This window comes from Lithobates pipiens, unplaced genomic scaffold (assembly GCF_037356315.1).
Source record: "Lithobates pipiens isolate NorthernLeopardFrog02 unplaced genomic scaffold, aLitPip1_a1.2 Scaffold_8, whole genome shotgun sequence".
NCBI classification, from domain to species: domain Eukaryota; kingdom Metazoa; phylum Chordata; class Amphibia; order Anura; family Ranidae; genus Lithobates; species Lithobates pipiens.
In genome coordinates this window covers 670,526,475-670,550,015 of record NW_027507903.1, presented here as the reverse complement: position 1 = coordinate 670,550,015, position 23,541 = coordinate 670,526,475, and positions in this window count along the sequence as shown.

Sequence of the window (23,541 nt, the reverse complement as noted above, 5' to 3'; positions counted from 1 at the left end):
CTACTAGCCTGAACGTAGTCCCAGCATAACGAACGAACATCATCACGTTCTGAGCGATTGGATTTTCCGACAACTTTGTCCGACCGTGTGTATGCAACACCAGTTTCAGACAAAATCCGTCAGACAAAATCCGACGGATTTTGTTGTCGGAATGTCCGACCGTGTGTACAAGGGTTTAGAGTGTTTTCCATCCAATTTTGGAATCTGTCTGTAGACATTTGTGTTGATTTTTTAGGTCAGGTACTGATGTTGCATAAGAAGACCTGGATTTCTTTCCATTGATATTCATCCCTGTGGTGTCCAGTAGAGTTGGAGTCAGGGTTCTGTGCAGGAAACTGGAGTTCCTCCACCCCAAACTGGTCAAAACCATGTCTCTATGGAGTTGGCTTTGTACACAGGGGCACAGTCTTGCAGGAATGTATAATGTAGTATTAACAAAGTCCTTTACTAAAACTGCCTGAACTTCATCATTTGAATTGAGGATATCAGAGACCATGAATCAGACTGAGACAGAAGTACAGTTAAATCACACTTGTTTAATAATAATACTAAAAAGGTAAACAGAGTAAATGTAGTCAAAACATAGCCAGAGTTCAGGAACCGGATAGTCAGACACGCCAAAACGTCAGGGAGCCAGAAATGAGCGTAGTAGAACAGCAAGCAGGATCTGGAGCCAGAAGGAATGTCAGCCAAGCAAGTCTTTAACAGGAACACAGGAGAGCATCTCTAGAGATGTGACCAAAGCAAAGCCAGAGATCATCTGGACTGGACGGCTTAAGTAGGCAGGACTGATGAGCAGGATATCATCAACAGGTGAGTCACTGTGGAGAGAAAGGAGCTAGAAATTAGCCGACAGCTGAGCAGCCAGCTTTGAGAAGGAAAAGCTAAGCCCAGCCATGACAGAGGACCAATATTTTTTGCTTTAGATTATATGTTGAATCTAATTTTATTCAGTTTACAAGTATTACAAAAAAAGTATTAATCAAGTATATGTCCAAATCCAACCAAATCCAAATCCAACCATTGCATAAAAATGCATAGAAACATGGACATTAAAGACAAAACAGCACATATCCAGAATAGTAGAGTCAATTTTATGTAGGACGGTAAGGCAAGGGAACCATTGTGATAATATGCGATAATTACATTGCTGACCATGAGAAGATATAAACCCGTGGTCTCCAAACTGTGGCCCTGGGGCCAGATTTGGCCCTTTGCTTGCCCTTTTCTGACCCTTGGGGCACTATTCCACCAACTGACACCAATGATGGGGCACCTATCCCCCTATTGACACCATCAATAGTGCACTTCTCATCTCACTGACATCAACAATAGGTCACTATTCCTCCCATTAAAACCCATAATGGGGCACTGATGCCGGGGCATTTTCCACTCCCTCTGGCCACAGTCCAGCCCCCCTGAAGCCTGAAGGACAGTAAACTGTCCCTTTGCTTCACAAGTTTGGAGACCTGGTATATAAAATAGGTAGGAAAGGGCCAGTATTTTGTCACAATTCATAGTCATTGTAGTTAACTCCTGTTCCCACTTCTGTAGGAATGGTGGCAGAGCTGAATAAGATTTCTTCAATAGAATTTGATAGATTTCTGAAAAAGATTTTGCATTACATTATAGATTGCTGTAATTTTATCCTGAATGGCTTCATATATGTATAGCATTACAATATATTGTTTACACTGACTGGAGGCTTCTTTACAATTTTCTCTGTTTCCAATTCTTCTAGCTGATGATCCTACAGGTCGGGTTAGGCTGATCCTGATGGTCCTCCACTTCCTTCTATCTTGTATTTTGCTCATCCTCTTATGTGTTCTATTTATATTCTGTGAGTATAACTTCTACATTTATAACCTTCTTTTCTTTATCATTGTCATAAAGAAAAGAGAGAATTGGTCATTATGGGAATTTTGGTTTACAGCCAGCTTTTCTCTTGGAAAGCCATCATTACATGGGCTTCTCAGAAGAGTCCCTTGGAGAGGCTGATATTTGGGTCCAATGGCTTACAATATTGAGTTGAGTTTTATTAGCTCTATTATGAGTAGCTTGTATGATACCAGTCCAGAAATTATAACATCTGATATCAGACGATGACAAATTGTTAGATTTCATAGGCTCCACAGGTCAGTTCTGACTGCAGAGGTCTAAACATCTAATTTTTAATCGTGGCTTGCTGATATCTGGACACAATTTCAAAGTCTGTGGTGATCTTAACAGACAGACATCCTGACCAATAAACATTATGAAACAATTTTTGGCCACGTTGAATTGTTTCACCAAAATGAACTGCTCATGCTCTTTTCTATGTGGTGTATTTTTATTATATTATATTATATATAAGTTATCCTCCTCTTCGAACTGGCAGTAGAGTCTGGTCTGAAATTTGCCTGTTCGGTGATTTGCAAACGGGTGAACAAAATGATGTGTGTGACAGCTCTCCCACTTGTTGAGCCAAACCTTTAGCTGCAACTGGAAGTGAAGCATTTAGCATCAGTGTTAGTACTGAAAAACGTAATAGCTTCCTACTCAGGTTGGTTGTTAGGAAGCCAACAGCAGTCAACTTCCTAGCAACCAGTGACATACCTCTGCCCAGCCATTCAGCTGTTAGAATAGAATCCCTATCTAACAGTTGAATGTAAGCAAAGGGGACAGGGATGGTGGCTGACAATGTACGGTGACTGGTCATGAGCATATATGGTTATTGACATCAACCAGCATCTCCAACCCTTTGTTTACAATTCAGCGGTTAGTCGGGATCTGTCATTTGGAGCGAGTCTCTGTCAGCAGCATATGTGCTGCAGTGTTCTTTTATCAGCAGATGTTGTTTATAGATGAGGTTCATCATAGGACTTTTTCTGTTCTGTAGCATGTTCAGATAGGGGTCTGATATGAAATTTTGAGGGATCCCATGCATGGAGTTCCACTTGACATTCATACCAGAACATCATACAGAATAAGGTCTAGTACCACTAAAGTGATACTATAGTCTTGTTTTTCTTTAGTTTAAAAATAACAAACATGTTATACTTACCTGCTCTGTGTAATGGTTTTGCACAGAGCACCCCCGATCCTTCTCTTCTCTAGACCCTCACTCATAGTAGGCAAGGTTGAAAAAAGAGTCCATCAAGTAGACCCCTCATATTTTTGTAAATATTTTATTCTATCTTTTCATGTGACAACACTGAAGAAATTACACTTTGCTACAATGTAAAGTAGTGAGTGTACAGCTTGTATAACAGTGTTAATTTGCTGTCCCCTCAAGATAACTCAACACACAGCCATTAATGTCTAATTGGCAACAAAAGTGAGTACACCCCTTAGTGAAAATGTGTAAATTGGGCCCAATTAGCTATTTTCCCTCTCCGGAGTCATTTGACTCGTTAGTGTTACAAGGTCTCAGGTGTGAATGGGGAGCAGGTGTGTTAAATTTGGTGTTATAGCTCTCACTCTCTCATACTGGTCACTGGAAGTTCAACATGGCACCTCATGGCAAAGAACTCTCTGAGGATTTGAAAAACATATAATTGTTGCTCTACATAAAGATGGCCTAGGCTATAAGAAGATAACCAAGACCCTAAAACTGAGCTGCAGCATGGTGGCCAAGACCATGCAGCAGTTTAACAGGACAGGTTCCACTCAGAACAGGCCTCCTCGTGGTGAAGAAAATATGTTGAGTGCACGTGATCAACGTCATATCCAGAGGTTGTCTTTGGGAAATAGACGTATGAGTGCTGCCAGCATTGCTGCAGAGGTTGAAAGGGTGGGGGGTCAGCCTGTCAGTGCTCAGACCATACACTGCACGCTGCATCAAATTGGTCTGCATGGCTGATGTCTCAGAAGGAAGCCTCTTGTAAAGATGACGCACAAGAAAGCCCGCAAGGACATGGATTACAGGAACCATCTCCTGTGGTCTGATGAGACCAAGATAAACGTATTTGGTTCATATGATGTAAAGTATGTGTGACAGCACCCAGGTGAGGAGTACAAAGACAAGTGTGTCTTACCTACAGTCAGGCATGGTGGTGAGAGTGTCATAATCTTGGTCTGCATGAGTGTTGCCGGCGCTGAGGAGCTACAGATCATTGAGGGAACCATGAATGTCAACATGTACTTTGATATACTGAAGCAGAGCATGATCCCCTCCCTTCGGAGACTGGGCAGCAGGGCAGTATTCCAACCTAATGACCCCAAAAACACCCCCAAGATGACCACTGCCTTGCTAAAGAAGCTGAGGGTAAAGGTGATGGACTGGCCAAGCATGTCTTCAGATCTAAATCCTATTGAGCATCTGTGGGGCATCCTCAAACAAAAGGTGGAGGAGCGCAAGGTCTCTAACATCCATCAGCTCCATGATGTCGTCATGGAGGAGTGGAAGAGGACTCCAGTGGCAACCTGTGAAGCTCTTGTGAACTCCATGACCAAGAGAGTTAAGACAGTGCTTGAAAATAATGGTGGTCACACAAAATATTGACAATTTGGGCCTAATTTGGACATTTTCACTTAGGGGTGTTGTAACGACACCCTGAGTATGAAAGGGGTTAAAGTTGTTTAGGGCATTCTCTTTCTGAACACCAAGGCAGCTACCGAACACTTCAATCAGCCGAACAAGAAACCCATACAAATAATTCTCCCTCAAGTACGAGACAAGGCTCTGTCTTGAGGTTCAAACAGGAATGAATCTTTATTGAAACAAATACAGGCTCTTTTTATACATTTGAGAATACTGCAGGCCCCACAGGAAAAATGAACTGGATCCACCCACAACATCGCACAATGGTTACATAACGAGCCCCCAATACACATTATTCTGAGTGTCAATACCTCCCCTAGCAGACATCAGATGAGTTCATTAGCACACTTAATAACAGGTGAAGGGAAAACTGCCTCAGACAAGATTAACATGATTTACTTATCCAGACAAAAGCAACATCGTTAAGCAATAGACGGTCGGTCTCTTATAATGAACTTCCTGGAATGCCCATATTAGGAGTTATACTTCCTGGCCATAGACCTCACCGTGTCCAGGGGATAAAATCTTCATATTTCTTGAGAGATATTGTTAATGAATATTACTGTCTCATTTGAAGTAGTCCAATCATATTTTCGGGGTTCCCAGAGTCTGTGTATCTTGGGGGATATGGAGCTGAATCCAAAGTAGCACTACCTCAAGGGTCCCCAGGCATACAGCTCACAAAGAACACAGTTCCCCCAAATGCCAGGGCCCATAATCGGTCACCAAGAGGCTAACATTCAGTCCTCTCCAAAAGCCTCTGTCTCAGCTTGGTCTGTCACATCTCTCTCCTTTCGGCAGGAGACTAACACAGGAGGAGATGCCAGATGGATTGACTCCGAAGTTAGTCAGTGGCTCCAGTCCTCCAATGCTGGCATCCACACAGTACCCCAAATAAATTGTTCCAAACAGAGCATTACTTACCCAGCCAACCTCTGCTAGACATGGGCGCCGTCAATAAATTCGTTTTGTTCGGTTCCGTTAGGGTTCGTATTAAAATTAATTCGTACTTCATATTTTGTGTCCGAAATTCCGTTTCAATTCGTACGAAATATGAATTGTCGTTAGGTTTGTTAACTTGTTCGTATTTTGTACAGAATTCAGATGCATGGCAATTCGTATTTTGGATCCTCCCGAACGTACGAATTTAGGGAAATTCGTACGAATTTGAGATTCGTACGAAACGAATAGCACATGTCTAACCTCTGCCTCTCTCAGAGAACATGCCCTCCACTGGGGAGATGCCTGGACTGGCCCTTCTCCGTGGAGTCTTTTCAGCCTCTGGAGAGAAGACAGGGTGACTGGGCTCACTCAATCAGGCTGTTGGGGATCTGAGCCGACCGCCCAGCATCCCTAGGGTATACAAGTGGAGACTGAAGTCCCATCCACCAATATCAGCTCAAGCTGCAGTTGTGAGGTGCAGATTGCATTCTCTCCTTGGGTCCTGATCTGCTGCTCAGGAGTGAACACCACCTCCTCATCCTGGGCCTCCAGAACTGACACCGGTGTGGGGAAGAGGTCTTGGACCCTCTGTCCAGTTGCCAGCACTTTAGCTGGGTTGGTGTCATCATTCTGGGGCGCCGTCTGCTGCTTGACAGTGTGACCAATCGCCCCAGCTTCCTGAAGCTGTAGAGACATTGTAGATGCTAGGCAGAGGCCAGCGGCGCTCTGCCCTGTTGCCAGTGATTCAGCTGGGAGTAGAAGCTTTACTACCCCAGCTTGTCGCTGGAGAGAGGGGCCGACTGCCCGGCTCCCTGGACCTCCACAGTTGTTGCCTGCACTGGGCAGAGGCTGGTAGCACTCTGCCCTGGTGCCAGCACTTCTGCTGGGGCCTCCACATCCTCCGCTCCGGTTAACCATTGTGGCAGGAAGCTGGCTTCCTCCACTCCCAAACTGTGTAGATGCCATTGGGGAGGTGATCTGGCTGCTTCCTTTTCCATTCCGTCATCTGGCTGCTTCCTTTTCCATTCCCTCATCTGGCTGCTGGCATGACATTTCTCTGCCACTGTCTTCCAGGTGCATGAATCCTTGTTGAGGAGTGACGATCACCTTCTCATCATGGGCCTCTGGAACTGCCGCAGGTGTAGGGCAGAGGTCTTGGACCCTCTGTCCAGTTGTCAGCGCTTCAGCTGCATACATTTCTGGTTACTCCACCGATGCTGGCAGCAAATCCCATGTCTCTCTAAGTATTGTGGGAGAAAGGCCAACTGCCTCTTCTCTCCGGGAAGCTGAAGCTGCTGTTGGTGCTGGGCAGAGGCCAGCAGAGCTCTGCCCTGTTGTCAGCACTTGAGCTTTGCAGAGAGCAATCTCCGGACTTTCTACTGCTGATTTTCTGGCATGCTGCTGAACGCATTCTAGCAGTTTCCTGTATGCCCTTTCCAGATGCTGTTCTTTCCTTAGCAAATAGTCTAGATCAGGTTTAAAGGGGTTGTAAAGGTAAATGTTTTTTCACCTTAATGCATTCTATGCATTAAGGTGAAAAAACATCTGACACTGCCGGCGCCCCCAGTCCCCCCGTTTTACTTACCTGACCCCTCGAAAATCCCGCGCTCGCCCCCGGCGTCCTCTTCGCCGCTGAGCCTGGCCGCTGATTGGCTGGAGTGGATGGATTGAAAGCAGCGCAGCCATTGGCTCGCGCTGCTGTCAATCACATCCAATGACGCAGCGCGCCGGGGGGCGGGGCCTTGTGATACAGCGAGCGGCTATAGCCGCCGGCTGTATCACGGGAGCGCGCCCGCAGTGCTTCTCACCAATGCGAGGGAGCTCGCATTAACGTGAGAAGCACCTGCGGGAGGAAGCAGAGACAGCCGCCGAGGGACCCCAGAAGAGCAGGTTCGGGGCCACTCTGTGCAAAATGAGCTGCACAGTGGAGGTAAGTATAACATGTTTGTTATTTTTAAAAGATAAAAATTTTTACTTTACAACCCCTTTAAGCTCTGAGACCCCTGCAAGACTGAGCATAGCCTCTCTGTATTCTCGCAGGTCTTCAAGGGTAGGTTTCCCTTCAACGCCATACACAAAACAATCTGAAAGGCTCTCCCACAGCAATCCAGGGTCACCAAAGGCATATCCCTCCAGCGAACATTCTGTTGTCTCCCCTAAATATTCCTGCTCTGTGTGCCATTGCAGAGCCTGATATTGATTGTCCAGCTCTATCTCCTCCTGGACCAGCCTGTTCAACTCAATTGCCCATTGCTCCTGGGGCCGCTCTTCCAGGAATTGCATCCGCAACTTCTGTTGTTCACTAGCCTGCTGCTCTGGGGTTGGAAAGCACTTGCCCTGTTGCATACCAGCAACCTGGAGGGCTCTAATCCAGTGTCTTACCCGAATCTTCTTCCCGAGTTCCAGGTATTCATCTGCAGACACAGTCCTGGGGATTGTTGAAAGGACGATCCGCAGCAGCCCCGGGTACTTTGATGCCAGATCCATATCTCTGCTGGGGTGACTGAAGGCTGCTATCCCGATCTTGGATCCTGGTGGAGGTTTGGATGTCTTCTTGTAGATGTCCTTCTGGGCTGTGGGAATCATCCCGCTGCTTTCCCCCAGTTGTAACGACACCCCGAGTATTAAAGGGGTTAAAGTCGTTTAGGACATTCCCTTCCCGAACACCAAGGCGGCTAAGCAATAGACGGTCGGTTACTTATAATGAACTTCCTGGAGTGCCCATATTAGGAGTTATACTTCCTGGCCATAGACCTCACAGTGTCCGGGGGATAAAATCTTCATATTTCTTGAGAGATATTGTTAATGAATATTACTGTCCCATTTGAAGTGATCCAATCATATTTTCAGGGTTCCCAGAGTCTGTGTCTCTTGGGGGGGATATGGACCGGAATCCAAAGTAGCACCACCTCAAGGGTCCCCAGGCATACAGCTAATAAAGAACACTGTTTCCCCAAATGCCAGGGCCCACAATCGTTCGGCAAGAGGCTAACATTCAGTCTCCTCCAAAAGCCTCTGTCACGGCTAGGTCTGTCACAGGTGTACTCACTTTTGTTTCCAGCGGTTTAGACATTAATGGCTGTGTGTTGAGTTATTTTGAGGGGACAGCAAATTTACACTGTTATACAAGCTGTACACTCACTACTTTACATTGTAGACAAGTGTCATTTCTTCAGTGTTGTCACATGAAAAGATAGAAGAAAAGATTAACAAAAATGTGAGGGGTGTACTCACTTCTGTGAGATACTGTATGTCAGTATTACATTGTATATCCCTGTATGTTGTGGTTTTTCAGGTACTTATCTAATAGTTTTTTGAAACTGTCGATGCTCCCCGCTGAGACCACCGCCTGTGGAAGGGAATTCCACATCTTTGCTGCACTTACAGTAAAGAACCCTCTAAGCAGTTTAAGGTTAAACCTCTTTTGTTCAAATTTTAGTGAATGGTCACCAGTACGGTATTTATATATTGAAATCATATCCTCTCTCAGGCATCTTCTCTCCCAGTGCTCGCAACCTTTCCTCATAACTAAGGTCCTCCAGTCCCTTTATTAGTTTTGTTGCCCTTCTATGGACTCTCTCCAGGTCCTTTTTCCATCCTACATTTTTCTATATTAAACCTCATTTGCCATGTAGTTTCCCACCCCATTCATTTGTTCAGATCTTCTTGCAAGGCTTCCACATCCTGCAGAGAAGTTATTGCCCTGCTTAGCTTAGTATTGTCCGCAAATACAGAGATTGAGCCAATGTCATACGCCCCACAGTCCTCTTCTGTACATACTGCTCACTATCATACCCTCCACACTCTTCTCCTGTACATACTGCCCATTGTCATACCCTCCACAAACCTCCCCCGTACATACTGCCCACCGTCATACCCTCCACACTTCTCTCCTGTACTGTACATACTGCTGACTGTTATACTCTCCAAATTCCTCTCCTGTACATACTGACCACTGTCATGCCCTCAACACTCCTCTCCTGTACATACTGCCCACTGTCATGCCCTCAACACTCCTCTCCTGTACATATCGCCCTGTGTCATACCTCCACACTCCTCTTCTGTACATAATCCCAACATCAGACCCTCCACACTCCTCTCCTGTATGTACTGCTCACTGTCATGCCCTCACTCTCCTCTCCAGTACTTACTGCTCACTGTCATACCCTTCTCTCGTTCATACTCTCCACACTCCTCTCCTGTACATACTGCCAACCATCAGACCCTCCACACTCTTTCCTATACATACTGCCCACTATCATACCCATCACACACTTCTCCTTCTCCTGCCCAGTGTTATACCCTCCACAATACTTTCCTGTACATACCGCCCTCTGTCATACCTCCACACTCGTCTCCTGTACATACTGCCCACCATCATACCCTCCACACTCCTTTCCTGTACATACCACCCTCTGTAAAATCCTCCACACTAATCCCCTGTACATACTGCCCTCTGTCACACCTCCACACTCCTCTTCTGTACATGCTGCCCACTGTCACATGCTCCACACTCCTCTCCTCTACATACTGCCCACTGTCATACCTTCAACACCCCTCTTCTGTACATACTGTCCACTGTCATACCCTCCACACTCCTCTCCTGTACATTCTGCCCACTGTCAAACCTACCACTCTACTCTGCTGAACATGCTTCTCTTTTTCATACCATACACACTCCTCTCCTGTACTTACTGCTCACTGTCCTACCCTCCACACTCCTCTGCTATACATACTGCCCACTGTCATGCCCTCACACTCCTCTCCTGTACTCACTTCTCACTGTCATACCATCCACACTCCTCTCCTGTACATACCACCCTCTGTCATACCTCCACACTCCTCTTCTGTACATACTGCCCACCATCAGACCCTCCACACTCCTCTCCTATAAATACTGCTTACTGTCATACCCTTCTCTCGTTCATACCTCCACATTCCTCTCCGGTACATACTGCTCACCATCAGACCCTCCACACTCCTTTCCTATACATACTGCCCTCTGTCAAATGCTCCACACTCCTCTCCTGTACATACCGTCCTCTGTCACACCGCCACACTCCTCTTCTGTACATGCTGCCCACTAGCATACCCTCCACACTCCTCTCCAGTACATGCTGCCCACTGTCATACAATACACTCCTCTCCTCTACATACTGTAGATATTCCTCTACATTTTGCCCTCTATCATACCTTCACACTCATCTCCTGTACATAGCACCCTCTGTCATACACTCCACACTCCTCTCCTGTACATTCTGCTCACTGTCATACCCTCCACACGCTTCTCCTGTGCATACTGCCCACTGTCATACCCTCCACACTCCTCTCCAGTACATGCTGCCCACTGTCATACAATACACTCCTCTCCTCTACATACTGTAGATATTCCTCTACATTTTGCCCTCTATCATACCTTCACACTCATCTCCTGTACATAGCACCCTCTGTCATACACTCCACACTCCTCTCCTGTACATTCTGCTCACTGTCATACCCTCCACACGCTTCTCCTGTGCATACTGCCCACTGTCATACCCTCCACACTCCTCTCCAGTACATGCTGCCCACTGTCATACAATACACTCCTCTCCTCTACATACTGTAGATAGTCCTCTACATTTTGCCCTCTATCATACCTTCACACTCATCTCCTGTACATAGCACCCTCTGTCATACACTCCACACTCCTCTCCTGTACATTCTGCTCACTGTCATACCCTCCACACGCTTCTCCTGTGCATACTGCCCACTGTCATACCCTCCACACTCCTCTCCAGTACATGCTGCCCACTGTCATACAATACACTCCTCTCCTCTACATACTGTAGATATTCCTCTACATTTTGCCCTCTATCATACCTTCACACTCATCTCCTGTACATAGCACCCTCTGTCATACACTCCACACTCCTCTCCTGTACATTCTGCTCACTGTCATACCCTCCACACGCTTCTCCTGTGCATACTGCCCACTGTCATACCCTCCACACTCCTCTCCAGTACATGCTGCCCACTGTCATACAATACACTCCTCTCCTCTACATACTGTAGATAGTCCTCTACATTTTGCCCTCTATCATACCTTCACACTCATCTCCTGTACATAGCACCCTCTGTCATACACTCCACACTCCTCTCCTGTACATTCTGCTCACTGTCATACCCTCCACACTCCTCTGCTGAACATTTGTCTCCCTTTCATACCCCCCACACTCCTCTCCTGTACATACTGCCCACCATCAGACCCTCCACACTCCTTTCTTATAAATACTGCTCACTTTCATGCCCATCACACACTTCTCCTGTACATACTGCCCATTGTCATACCCTTCGCACTCCTCTCCTGTACATACTGCCCACTGTCATACCCTCCACACTCCCTTCCTATACATACTGCCCACTGGCGTGCCCATCACACACTTCTCCTGTATATACTGCCCAGTGTTATACCCTTCATACACCTCTCCTGTACATAACAACCTCTGACATACCTTCACACTCGTCTCCTGTACATACCACCCTCTGTCATACCTCCACACTCCTCTCCTGTACATACTGCACACCATCTGACCCACCACACTCCTCTCCTATAATACTGCACACTGTCATGCCCTCAACACGCCTCTTCTGTACATGGTGCCCACTGTCATACCCTCCACACTCCTCCTGTACATACTGCCCACTGTCATACCTTCCACACTCTCTCCTGTGCATACTGCCCTCTGTCATACATCCACACTCCTCTTCTGTACATACTGCCCACCATCAGACCATCCACACTCCTCTACTGTACATACCGCTCTCTGTCACATCCTTCACACTTCTCTTCTCTACATACTGCCCACTGTTGTACCCTCCACACTCCTCTCCTCTACATACTGCCCAATATCATACTCTTCACACTTCTCTCCTCTACATACTGCCCACTGTCATACCCTCAACATGCCCCTCCTATACATACTGCCAACTGTCACTCCCTCCACACTCCACTCCTCTACATACTGCCCACTGCCAAGCCCTTACAAACCTCTCCTGTAGTTACTGCTCACTGTCATACCCTCCACGTTCCTCCCCTGTACATACTGCTCACTGTCATACCCTACAGAGGCCTCTACTGTACATTTTGCCCACTGTCATACCCTCCCCACTCCTCTCCTGTACATTTTGCTCACTGTTATGCCCTCCACTCTCCTCTTATGTACATACTGCCCATTGTTATAACCCTCCACACACCTCTCCGGTACATTCTGCTCACTGTCATACCCTCCACACTCCTCTCCTTTACATATACTCCACAATCCTCTCCTGTACATACTCCTCACTGTCAAATCCTCCACACTCCTCTCCTGTACATGTTGCCCACTGTCATACCCTTCACACTCTTCTCCTGTACATGCTGCCCACTGTCATATGCTCCACACTACTCTCCTCTACATACTGCCCACTGTCATACCCTCCACATGCCTCTGCTGAACATTCTTCTCTCTTTTATACCCTACTCACTACTCTCCTGTACATTTTACCCACTGTCATACCCTCCACACTCCTCTACTGTACATTTTGCCCACTGTCATACCCTCCAAACTCCTCTACTGTACATTTGCCCACTGTCATACCCTCCACACTACTCATCTGTACTTTCTGCCCACTGTCATACCCTCCACACTCCTCTCCTGTACATACTGCTCACTGTCATACCCTCACACTTCTCTCCTGTACTTAACGCTCACTGTCATACTCCTCTCTCTTTCATACCCTCCACACTCCTCTCTTGTACATACTGCCCACCATCAGACCCTCCACACTCCTTTCCTATATATCCTGCCCATCACACACTTCTGTATATACTGCCCAGTGTTATACCCTCTACACTCCTCTCCTGTACATACCGCCCTCTGACATACCTTCACACTCGTCTCCTGTACATACCACCCTCTGTCATACCTCCACACTCCTCTCCTGTACATACTGCTGACTATCTGACCCACCACACTCCTCTCCTATACATACTGCCCACTGTCATGCCCATCACACACCTCTACTGTATATACTGACCAGTGTCATACCCTCTACACTCCTTTCCTGTACATACCACCCTCTGTCAAATCCTCCACACTCCTCTCCTGTACATGCCGCCCACTGTCATACCCTCAACACACCTCTTCTGTACATAGTGCCCACTGTCATACCCTCCAAACTCCTATCCTGTACATTCTGCTCACTGTCATACCCTCCACACTCCTCTCCTGTACTTTGTGCCCACTGTCATACCCTCCACAATCCTTTCCTATACATACTGCCCACTGTCATGCCCATCACACACCTCTACTGTATAAAATTCCCAGTGTCATACCCTCCACACTCCTCTCCTGTAAATACTGCCCACCGTCATACCCTGCACACTCCTCTCCTGTACTCCTGTACATACCACCCTCTCTCATACCTCCACATTCCTCTCCTGTACAAACCTGCCTCAGTCAAACCTCCACACTCCTCTCCTGTACATGCTGCCCACTGTCATATCCTCCACACTCCTCTCCTGAACATACCGCCCACTGTAATTCCCTCCACACTCCTCTCCTGTACATACCGCCCTCTTTCATACCCATCACACACTACTCCTGTACATACTGCTCACTGTCATACCCTCCACACTCATTTTTCTATACATACTGCCCACTGCCATGCCCATCACACAGATCTCCTGTATATACTTCCCAGTGTTATACCCTCCACACTCATCTCCAGGCCTATACTGGCCATCGGGACTACCGGGAGATTCCCGGTGGGCCGATTGGCTCAGTGGGCCGCTGGGCTGCTTGTCAGTTTGAGTCATAGTGTTTTTTTTATTTTTAGCGATGGCGGCGGCCGCGGCTCCGCTACAGCATCTGGGCCGGCCCGGCACACAGGTTCCACCCCCTCGTGATGCTGCCACTCACTAACCTTACTGGCAGCCTCCTTGTCCCAGCGCCGTGACGTCACACACGGCCGGAGGGCGGAGGCGGCCCGGGGATATGGGAGGAGTCAGAGTGTAGCAGCTGCTGCCCAAGCTTAGCTGCCTGGCCGGGGACTGAAGAGAGAGTGCTGCCGAGGAGTAAAGAGGAACCAGAACATTGCTCCACAGCTCCAGGACTCCACTCCAGACAGCAGCACAGACAGGGTCAGGGTCCATCACCTCACCAGTGTCATTAAAGTAAGTAAGATAATCAAATGCTATACTGGATGCAGGCTGCATGGCATGTCTGTGATATCTTTAAAGTGGTTGTATTTTTTTTACTTTTACCTACAGGAAAGCCTATAGTAAGGCTTACCTGTAAGTAAAAAAAAATATCTCCTAAACCTGTATGGTTTAGGAGATATTCCCCTCGGTATGCACCGCTGACTGCAGCGGCGCATGCGCACAAGGGGATTCTCAGCTGAAAGTCCGGCAGTGGCCGGACCCAGCCGGGATGAAATCTCCCGATTGCATGCGCGGGAGTGATGATATCGCGGCTCCAGCCACTCACAGCGCCGGAGCCGCGATACCCGGAAGAAATGCAGAGGGAGCATGCCAGCTCCCTCGGCGTGGGTCGGGCCAGATGTCGGGGCCTCGTTGTAAGGTAAGTATTTCATAATGAGCTAGTATGCAGTTCATACTAGCTCATTATGCCTTTTGCTTTGCAGGTGGTTAAAAAAAAAATTTGCGGGTTTACTACCACTTTAATATGCAGCATAGCGGGGGGAGGGGGTAGGGGTAAATGTACTGCCACTGACCATGGTAATTGATTAATAATTTATTGTCACTGGTCACGGTAATAGATTAATAATTTAATGTCACTGATCACGATAACTGATTAATAATTTATTGTCACTGGTCACGGTAATTGATTAATAATTTATTGTCACTGTCCACGGTAATTGATTAATAATTTATTTTTTTGCGCAATTGCGTATAGTTTATATACTGTTTTTGTGTGTGTTTGCAAAATTTAAAGTGGGCCGGTCTGGATGAAGTCCAGGGCCAAATTTTTTTCCCAGTCCAGCCCTGCTCATCTCCTGTACATTCTGCCCACTGTCAGGCCCATCACACACCTCTGCTGTATATACTGACCAGTTTCATACCCTCCACACTCCTTTCCTGTACATACCACCCTCTGTTAAATCCTCCACACTCCTCTCCTGTACATGCTGCCCATTGTCATACCCTCAACACGCCTCTTCTGTACTTTCTGCCCACTGTCATACCCTCCACAATCCTTTCCTATACATACTGCCCACTGTCATGCCCATCACACACCTTTACTGTATAAAATGCCCACTGTCATACCCTCCACATGCCTTTCCTGTAAATACTGCCCATCGTCATACCCAGCACACTCCTCTCCTGTACATACCACCCTCTCTCATACCTCCACATTCCTCTCCTGTACATATCTCCCTCTGTCAAACCTCCAAACACCTCTCCTGTACATGCAGCCCACTGTCATATCATCCACACTCCTCTCCTGAACATACTGCCCACTGTAATTCCCTCCACACTTCTCTTCTGTACATACTGCCCTCTGTCATACCTATCACACACTTCTCCTGTACATACTGCTCACTGTCATACCCTCCACACTCCTCTCCTGTACATACCACCCTCTGTCAAACCTCCACACTCCTCTCCTGTACATTCTGCCCACTGTCATATCCTCCACACTCCTCTCCTGAACATACTGCCCACTGTAATTCCCTCCACACTCCTCTTCTCTACATACCGCCCTCTGTCATACCCATCACACACTTATCCTGTACATACTGCTCACTGTCATACCCTCCACACTCCTTTCCTATACATACTGCCCACTGTCATGCCCATCACACAGTTCTCCTGTATATACTACCCAGTGTCATACCCTCTACACTCCTCTCCTGTACATATCCTCCACACTCCTCTCCTGTACATACTTCCCAATATCATACCCTTACACTCCTTCCTGTACATATTGCCCACTGTCATACCCTCCATACTTCTCGTCTGTGCAGACTGCCCAATGTCATACCCCCTACACTTCATACTCCTTACACTACTCTCCTATACATACTCTCCACACTCCTCTCATGTACATACTTGAGCTGATTTGAGTTGCATCTTGATATATTGCTGCCATTTACCTTGAAGGATTGCAACGTGCTTACAAACACTACATACTAGGGCCAATTTAATTTTTTTGTAGACAGGATCTGATTAACCTGCCAGCATGTCTTTTGGAGTGTGGGAGGAAACCCATGCAGACACAGGGAGAACATGCAAACTCCAGACAGATGGAGTCATGGTCGGGAACCAGTGGCCCTATTGCTGCTAGGTAAAAGGGCTAACCACTACACCACTGTGCTGCCTAATGTCATACCATTACACTCCTCTCCTGTACATATTGACCCCTGTCATACCATCCATACTCCTCTCCTGTACATACTGCCCACTGTCATACCCTTACACTTCTTTCTTGTACATACTTCCCACTGGCATACCCTTCATACATCTCTCCTCCACATACTGCCCAGTGTCATACCCTCCACACTCCACTCCTGTACATATTGCTCACTGTCATCCCCTCCACGCCCATCTCCTGTACATACTGCCCACTGCCATACCCTCCACACTCTATTCCTGTACATTCTGACCACTGTCATACCCCCCTCAATCCTCTCCTGCACATACTGCTTACTGTCATACCCTCCACACTCCTCTCCTGTACATACTTCCCACTGCAATACCATCCACACTCCTCTCCTGTAATATTGTCCACTGTCATACCCTCCACACTGCTCTCCTATACATTCTGCCAACTGTCATACCTTCCACACTCTTCTCCTGTACATTCTGACCACTGTCATGCCCCGCACATTCCTCTCCTGCACATACTGCTTACTGCCATGCACTCCACATCCCTCTCCTGTACATACTTTCAAATGCCATACCCTTACGCTCCTCTCCTGTACATATTGCCCACTGTCATACCCTCCATACTCCTCTCCTGTACATACTGCTCATTGTCATACCCTCCACAGTCCTCTTCTGTACATACTGCCCACTGCAATACCATTCACACTCCTCTCCTGTAATATTGCCCACTGTCATACCCTCCACACTGCTCTCCTATACATTCTGCCCACTGTCATAATCCTCTCCTGTACATATTTCTTACTGTCATACCCTCAATACTCCTCTCCTGTGCATATTGCTCACAGAGCGGGCAGTCGGCGGGAGGCCTCCCAGAAGGCAAGAGCGTTTTTCCATTTTTTTGGGGGTCTGCTGGGCAGCGTGATTGAAGATGAATCTACAATAAGGGACACAATTTTTTTTAATAAAGGAGTTTTCAAAAAAAGTTTCTTGTGGTTATTGTTTTTTTACACTTTTTTTGGTGAATGGGTATGGGTCCGCAATACCCATTTGCATGGGGGGCAGGATCTGGGGGGTCTGCTTGTTAGATTCCGATAAGCCCCCTGCCTACAGACCCTGACAATCTCTGCCCAGGGTTGTCGGGAAGAGGCCCTTGTCCCCATTAACATAGGGACAATGTGCTTTGAGGTGGGGGGGGCGCAGAGTCCCCCCTGCCCCAAAGCACCCACCCCCCATGTTGAGGGCATGTGGCCAGGTATGGTTCAGGAGGGGGGTGCTTGCTTGTCTCCCCCTTTCCTGACCTGCTGGGCTGCATGCTTGGATAAGGGTCTGGTATGAATTTTGGGGTGACCCTACGCTGTTTTCTTTTTAATTTTGGCGTTGGCCTGAAGGGCCTTGTTATGGACTGGGGAGGGAGAACCCACATCATTTTTCTTTTTTCTTTTTTTTTAATTGCCGGGCAATGATGGCATTCTTTTCTTTACATTCACCTGTCTGTGGGGAAGCCCGCTGACAGATGATGACTCATGGTTGTTAAGGACGTGGGCCGCCTTCTTCCCTGCCGGCTTCTTAACAACCAGCTATTTCTTCACACAGAATTCGGATCGTTCAATCTTTTTTTGACCAATCTGAATTCTAATCATTGGAGTTCATTGTAAAATAAATAAATGAAATGAGGTTAAACTAAAACAAAATAAAATGTAACGAAAACTAAACTAAAAGAATTCCAAAACCAAAGGAAACAAATTCCATATTGGAACAAAATTAGTACCATAACGAATTTGAAATGAAACAAATTTGTTTTTCTGTTCTGCACATGTCTATCCCCTCCACACTTTTTTTCCTGTACATACTGCAGACTGTCATGCTCTCCATACTCCTCTACTGCAGAAAACAACTGCCCAAATCTTTCCCTTTTTTGGTTTACAAAAGTTTTATTAAAATCTTGACAGACAAAATTGGTACACAATGGTCACTTTGTTACAATAAGTGTAGTCATACAAACTATTACAGATAAGAAATGGTAAAGTCAATAGATGCATTCAAAGCACTGTGAGAAAAACTATATAAAAAGGTCAGGAAAATTAGGAGGGGTCCCAGTGTGACCATTTTTTATTAAAAATATGCATATTATCTTGGAGGGTATGTTGAATTCTTTCAGTAACTTTGATGGTTTCCATTCTGAATAGAACTTGAGACCAAATAAGGTCTTTAGATTTCCAATTAAAAGCAATCATCCAATGAATGGCACTGAATAAAGAGCGAATAAGTCTGATACAGGATTTTGGGGTATTGGGAATGGAAGCAAAAAGGAGGCATGTAGAAGGTGTTATCTCAATTGTTTGACCTGAAATTTTGTTAATAACATTGTTCGCAGTTTGCCAAGTTGGTTTGAGGAGTTTACACCCCCAAAAAATGTGTAACAGTGTTCCAGGTTCGGAACAGCCCCTAAAGCAATTAGGGGAGACTGTGGGGTAGGAATTATGTAGTTTTTGGGGGGGTGAGATACCACCTGGTTAGAAGTTTTATAGGAGTTTCTCTAATTGACATAGCACAATTACTCTTGCGAAGATTATCTGACATAACATCCCAACTTTGGGTTGAAAAGGTGCAGTCAAGGTCAGATTCCCATTGAAGCATAGGACCCAATTTCTCTGGAGCAGAGATACCATTTAAATGACTATACAACAATGAGATGATGCCTTTATTACTGTGGGGAATTGATACAAATTTGTTCAAAAATTGTGTAAGAGGGTGGTAGCGTAAGGGAATAGTGATCCTCATAGAATCTCTTAATTTGATTATAGCCGGAGAGTTCGGAAGGCGGGAAACCATATTGTTCTTGAAAGTAATTGAACAAAGGGAATTTCAGATTTTTGGCAAGAGATCTAAGGGAAGTTAATTTGTTATTGGTCCATAATAAGAAACCGTTGTAATCCCTATAAGCCTGTGGGAGTCTGGGATCGCCCAAGAATGCGACCAGGGGTGGGGGATTTGAAACTTATTTAAAATTATCTTTATGTTTAGACCAGAGTTGTATAGAATGTGCAACTATAATATTGCGTTTAATTAATTTACGATATAAATTTAAGTCAGTCCAGAGGAGGCCCGGGAGGAAAAATGGGAGGATCGAGGAGTTTTAAAAGGATAACCATGGAACATTGTCCATTTGTGCTGACCATTGAGCAAGCTGAGAAAATCTGGCCGCTAAGAAATACTGCCATATGTTAGATAGCCCCAAACCTCCTTTTGACTGTGGTCTATGCATTAGTACGTAACTAAATATGTTTTTTTTTTCCTGACCATATGAATGTATTGATCTCTCTTTGAAGAGAATGCAATCTCGACTTAGAGACGTTGACCGGGAGAGCTCTGCACAAGAAAAGAAGTTTCGGTAACAGAGTCATCTTAACGGCACACAACTTGCCCATAAATGAGATGTGAAATGAAGACCATAATTTTAATAAGGAGCTAATGTGTGAGACAAGAGGGGGGTAGTTTTGTTTGTAGAATGTGTTGCATGAGGCGGTGATATGTACCCCAAGATATCTAAAGGATATGGGACACCAAATAAAAGGGAATTTTTCTCGTAGGATAGCCTTTATGATGGAAGGAATATTGATAGAAAGGGCTGAACATTTGTTTAGATTAATTTTCAAACCAGAGAGTGAGTGCAATTTTTGGAGAACATCCAATACATTAGGTAGTGATAGAAGGGGATCTGTAAAAATAAGAGAGTATCATCAGCATACAAGCTTAATTTAAATTCTCTGTGATTTTTTTCGCAGCCTTTAATATTTATATTGTTCCTAATAAAATAGGCTAGGGGTTCAATTGCCAAGGCAAATAGGAGTGGAGAAAGTGGGCAACCCTATCTGTCTCTAAAAATTAGAGTTGTTACCTGGGATTTTTATTCTTGTTTGGGGAGAATGATATAAGGCATTAAATCCATGTATAAATTTATCTGAAAGGCCAAATTTAGGAAGGAGGTAGTTTAGATATGTCCAATTTATGCTGTCGAATGCCTTGTGTATGTCAAGGCTCAATATGCAAACTTGTCTGAAGTGAAGATTGGCATCTTGAACAATTTTAGATACCAGTCTTATATTGTCTATAATTTGCCTACCTGGTATAAATCCAGTTTGGTCGGAGTGGATTAAAGGAGATACCACTGCCGCCAATCTGTCAGCTAAGATTCTACCAAATATTTTAAGATCATTATTGAGGACAGATATAGGTCGATAGTTTTGTGGTAGGGTGTGGTCCTTGTGGGGTTAGGGGATAAGGGAAAGATTAGCCAATAACATGTCATCCGGAAAATGGTTGCCCTGAAGTATATAATTGAATAATTTAGTTAAATTTGGGGCTAAAATTGACCCAATTTTTTTTTATAGTAGGAGGTGGTGAAGCCGTCTGGGCCAGGGGCAGTAGAAGGTTTTAGAGTTTTAATTATATGTGTGATCTCAAGGTCTGTAATTGTTTCATTAAGTGTGGCTATTTGTTGATTAGATAGAGAGGGGAGTTGTAGAGTATCAAGCCAGTTGAGTGAGGAATTATATGGGTGAGTTTGAGGGCCGGATTGGAGGTTCTTGTAGAAATCTGAAAAAATGTCAAGAATCTCTTGCGGGTGGGTAACTATATTACCTCTGTGATTTCTGAGCTTATAGACATGGGTTGGATTATGGTTTTGATTAAGTTTCCTAGCAAACATGGTTGTAGAGGAATTGCTGTGAAGAATAAATTTGGATTTTGAAAACCTAAGTGACTTTTCTACATCAGATGAAAGGATTGAATTTAGTTCATGGCGTTTGGTGTAGATTAGGTTATTGAGATCTTGTGTTGGGGATCGGTTAAGTTTGTTATAGACATAGTCTAAATCTTTAGTAAGGCGTTTGATATCTGCCAATCTGGATTTGTTTTTTCTAGAGGCTATGCTGATTAAGTGACCTCTCATAACTGTTTTATGTGCAGATCAGAGTGTGGCAGGGGAGGTTTCAGATAGAGAGTTATGTGTAAAGTATTCTTTTATGTGGGAGGAGATTTGAAGTGAGATGCTAGGGTCAGTAAGTAGAGAGTCGTTCAAACGCCAACTAAATGGAGTGGGGGTAAGACCTATGTGGGACGTTTCAAACGTAGAGATTTGGTGGTCTGACCATGGGCATTTGAGAATTGAGGCTTTAGATGAGTTAGCTAGTAATATAAGATACTGAAAATGTAGTCCAAGCGAGCATGGCAATTGTGCGGAAAAGAATAGTGTGTATAAGCTTTAATTCCCACATGAGCTCTCCACAAATCGACTAGTTGAAATTTATTAAGGGAATACAGAATGGTTTTAGTGAAAGCCTTTGAGGAGGGAGTGACTCTACTCCTATCTAATGCTGGATGAGCAGCTAAGTTAAAATCTCCACCTAAAATAATGTGAGTGGAGTTATACTGGTCTAAGATTTAAAAAAATTTGGAAAAAAAAGGTAGGTTGTGATTCGTTTGGTGCATATATTGAGGCGATAGTTAAATGTTTACTATTGACCAGACCTTTGATAATTATAAAGCGGCTGTCCAAATCTTTATACAATTCCTGTATATCAAAAATGATTGAGTTGCGTATAAATATAGCCACACCCCTTGCCTTCTTGGGGAATGTAGTATAATAAAATTGGTTATAAGTTTTGTCAAAGATTTGGGGATGGTTGGAGTTTGAGAAGTGGGTCTCTTGAAGTAATAGGATATCAGCTCCCAATCTTTTATAGTGTCTAAAGGCTTTTTTCCTTTTATTGGGGGAGTTGAATCCTTGAACATTATGTGAGAAAATTTTTATACCCATCACGTAATTTGGAATAGAATATCATCTGAATTAAAGACAGATGATAAAGGGAGGGGTGAGGCTATATAAGGGCTTGATCTAATAAGAGACAATGTGTATCTAATAGGATTATCACTAAGAACAAAAGCAATACAATGTAAAGAAAAATCACCAGGTACCAATGAATTGTAGAATATTGAGAACAAAATCATCAAAGCATTTTCAACGATATTTGTCAAAAACATATACCTTAGTGAAAAGGTCTTACTGAATTTTAATGCAAAGGAAGCGGAAAAATTCACAAAAAAAAAAGAAAACTAACAGAAAAAAACTGGGGGTCATGAAACAACAAGTAACATGACCACAAAATACAAAAATGAGGACACATCGATCCTCAGCCCACCTAGTGGAGTGAGTGTTTCAACCCCAAACCTAAAAAAAGAAAAGGGGGGAGTGAATCTGGCTCAGAGGGTGGATAGGGGGACAATCTAGCAGCGGCGGATGACCCAAGCTATATTTAATATAAAGTAAAACAGAAAAAATTGTAGGTGCAAGATATTGCAGCAGATGCAAAATTATATAAAAAAAAGGGGGGGGGGAACAAATAGTTGTGGGGACAAGAGCCATAGGGCCTATAGACTGACCAGGGATGGAAATAAAAAAAAAAAGTTTATTTAAAGATAAGTTATTTTTCTTCTGTTTGTGTCTTTATATCTTCTAATCTTCATCTCTGTGTAAATATTCCGCTGTATTGTTGTTCCAACAAGGCATATTGCGAATCAGCAATGATTGCAGCAAAAAGTAGAGAATAGGCAGAGGATATCAAGGTGCTTGATCTTGAAATTATTGACACCATCTCCTCTGTTCACGTTGATTTCTCCTGGAAGCTGGTGTGGACCAAATTGGGTA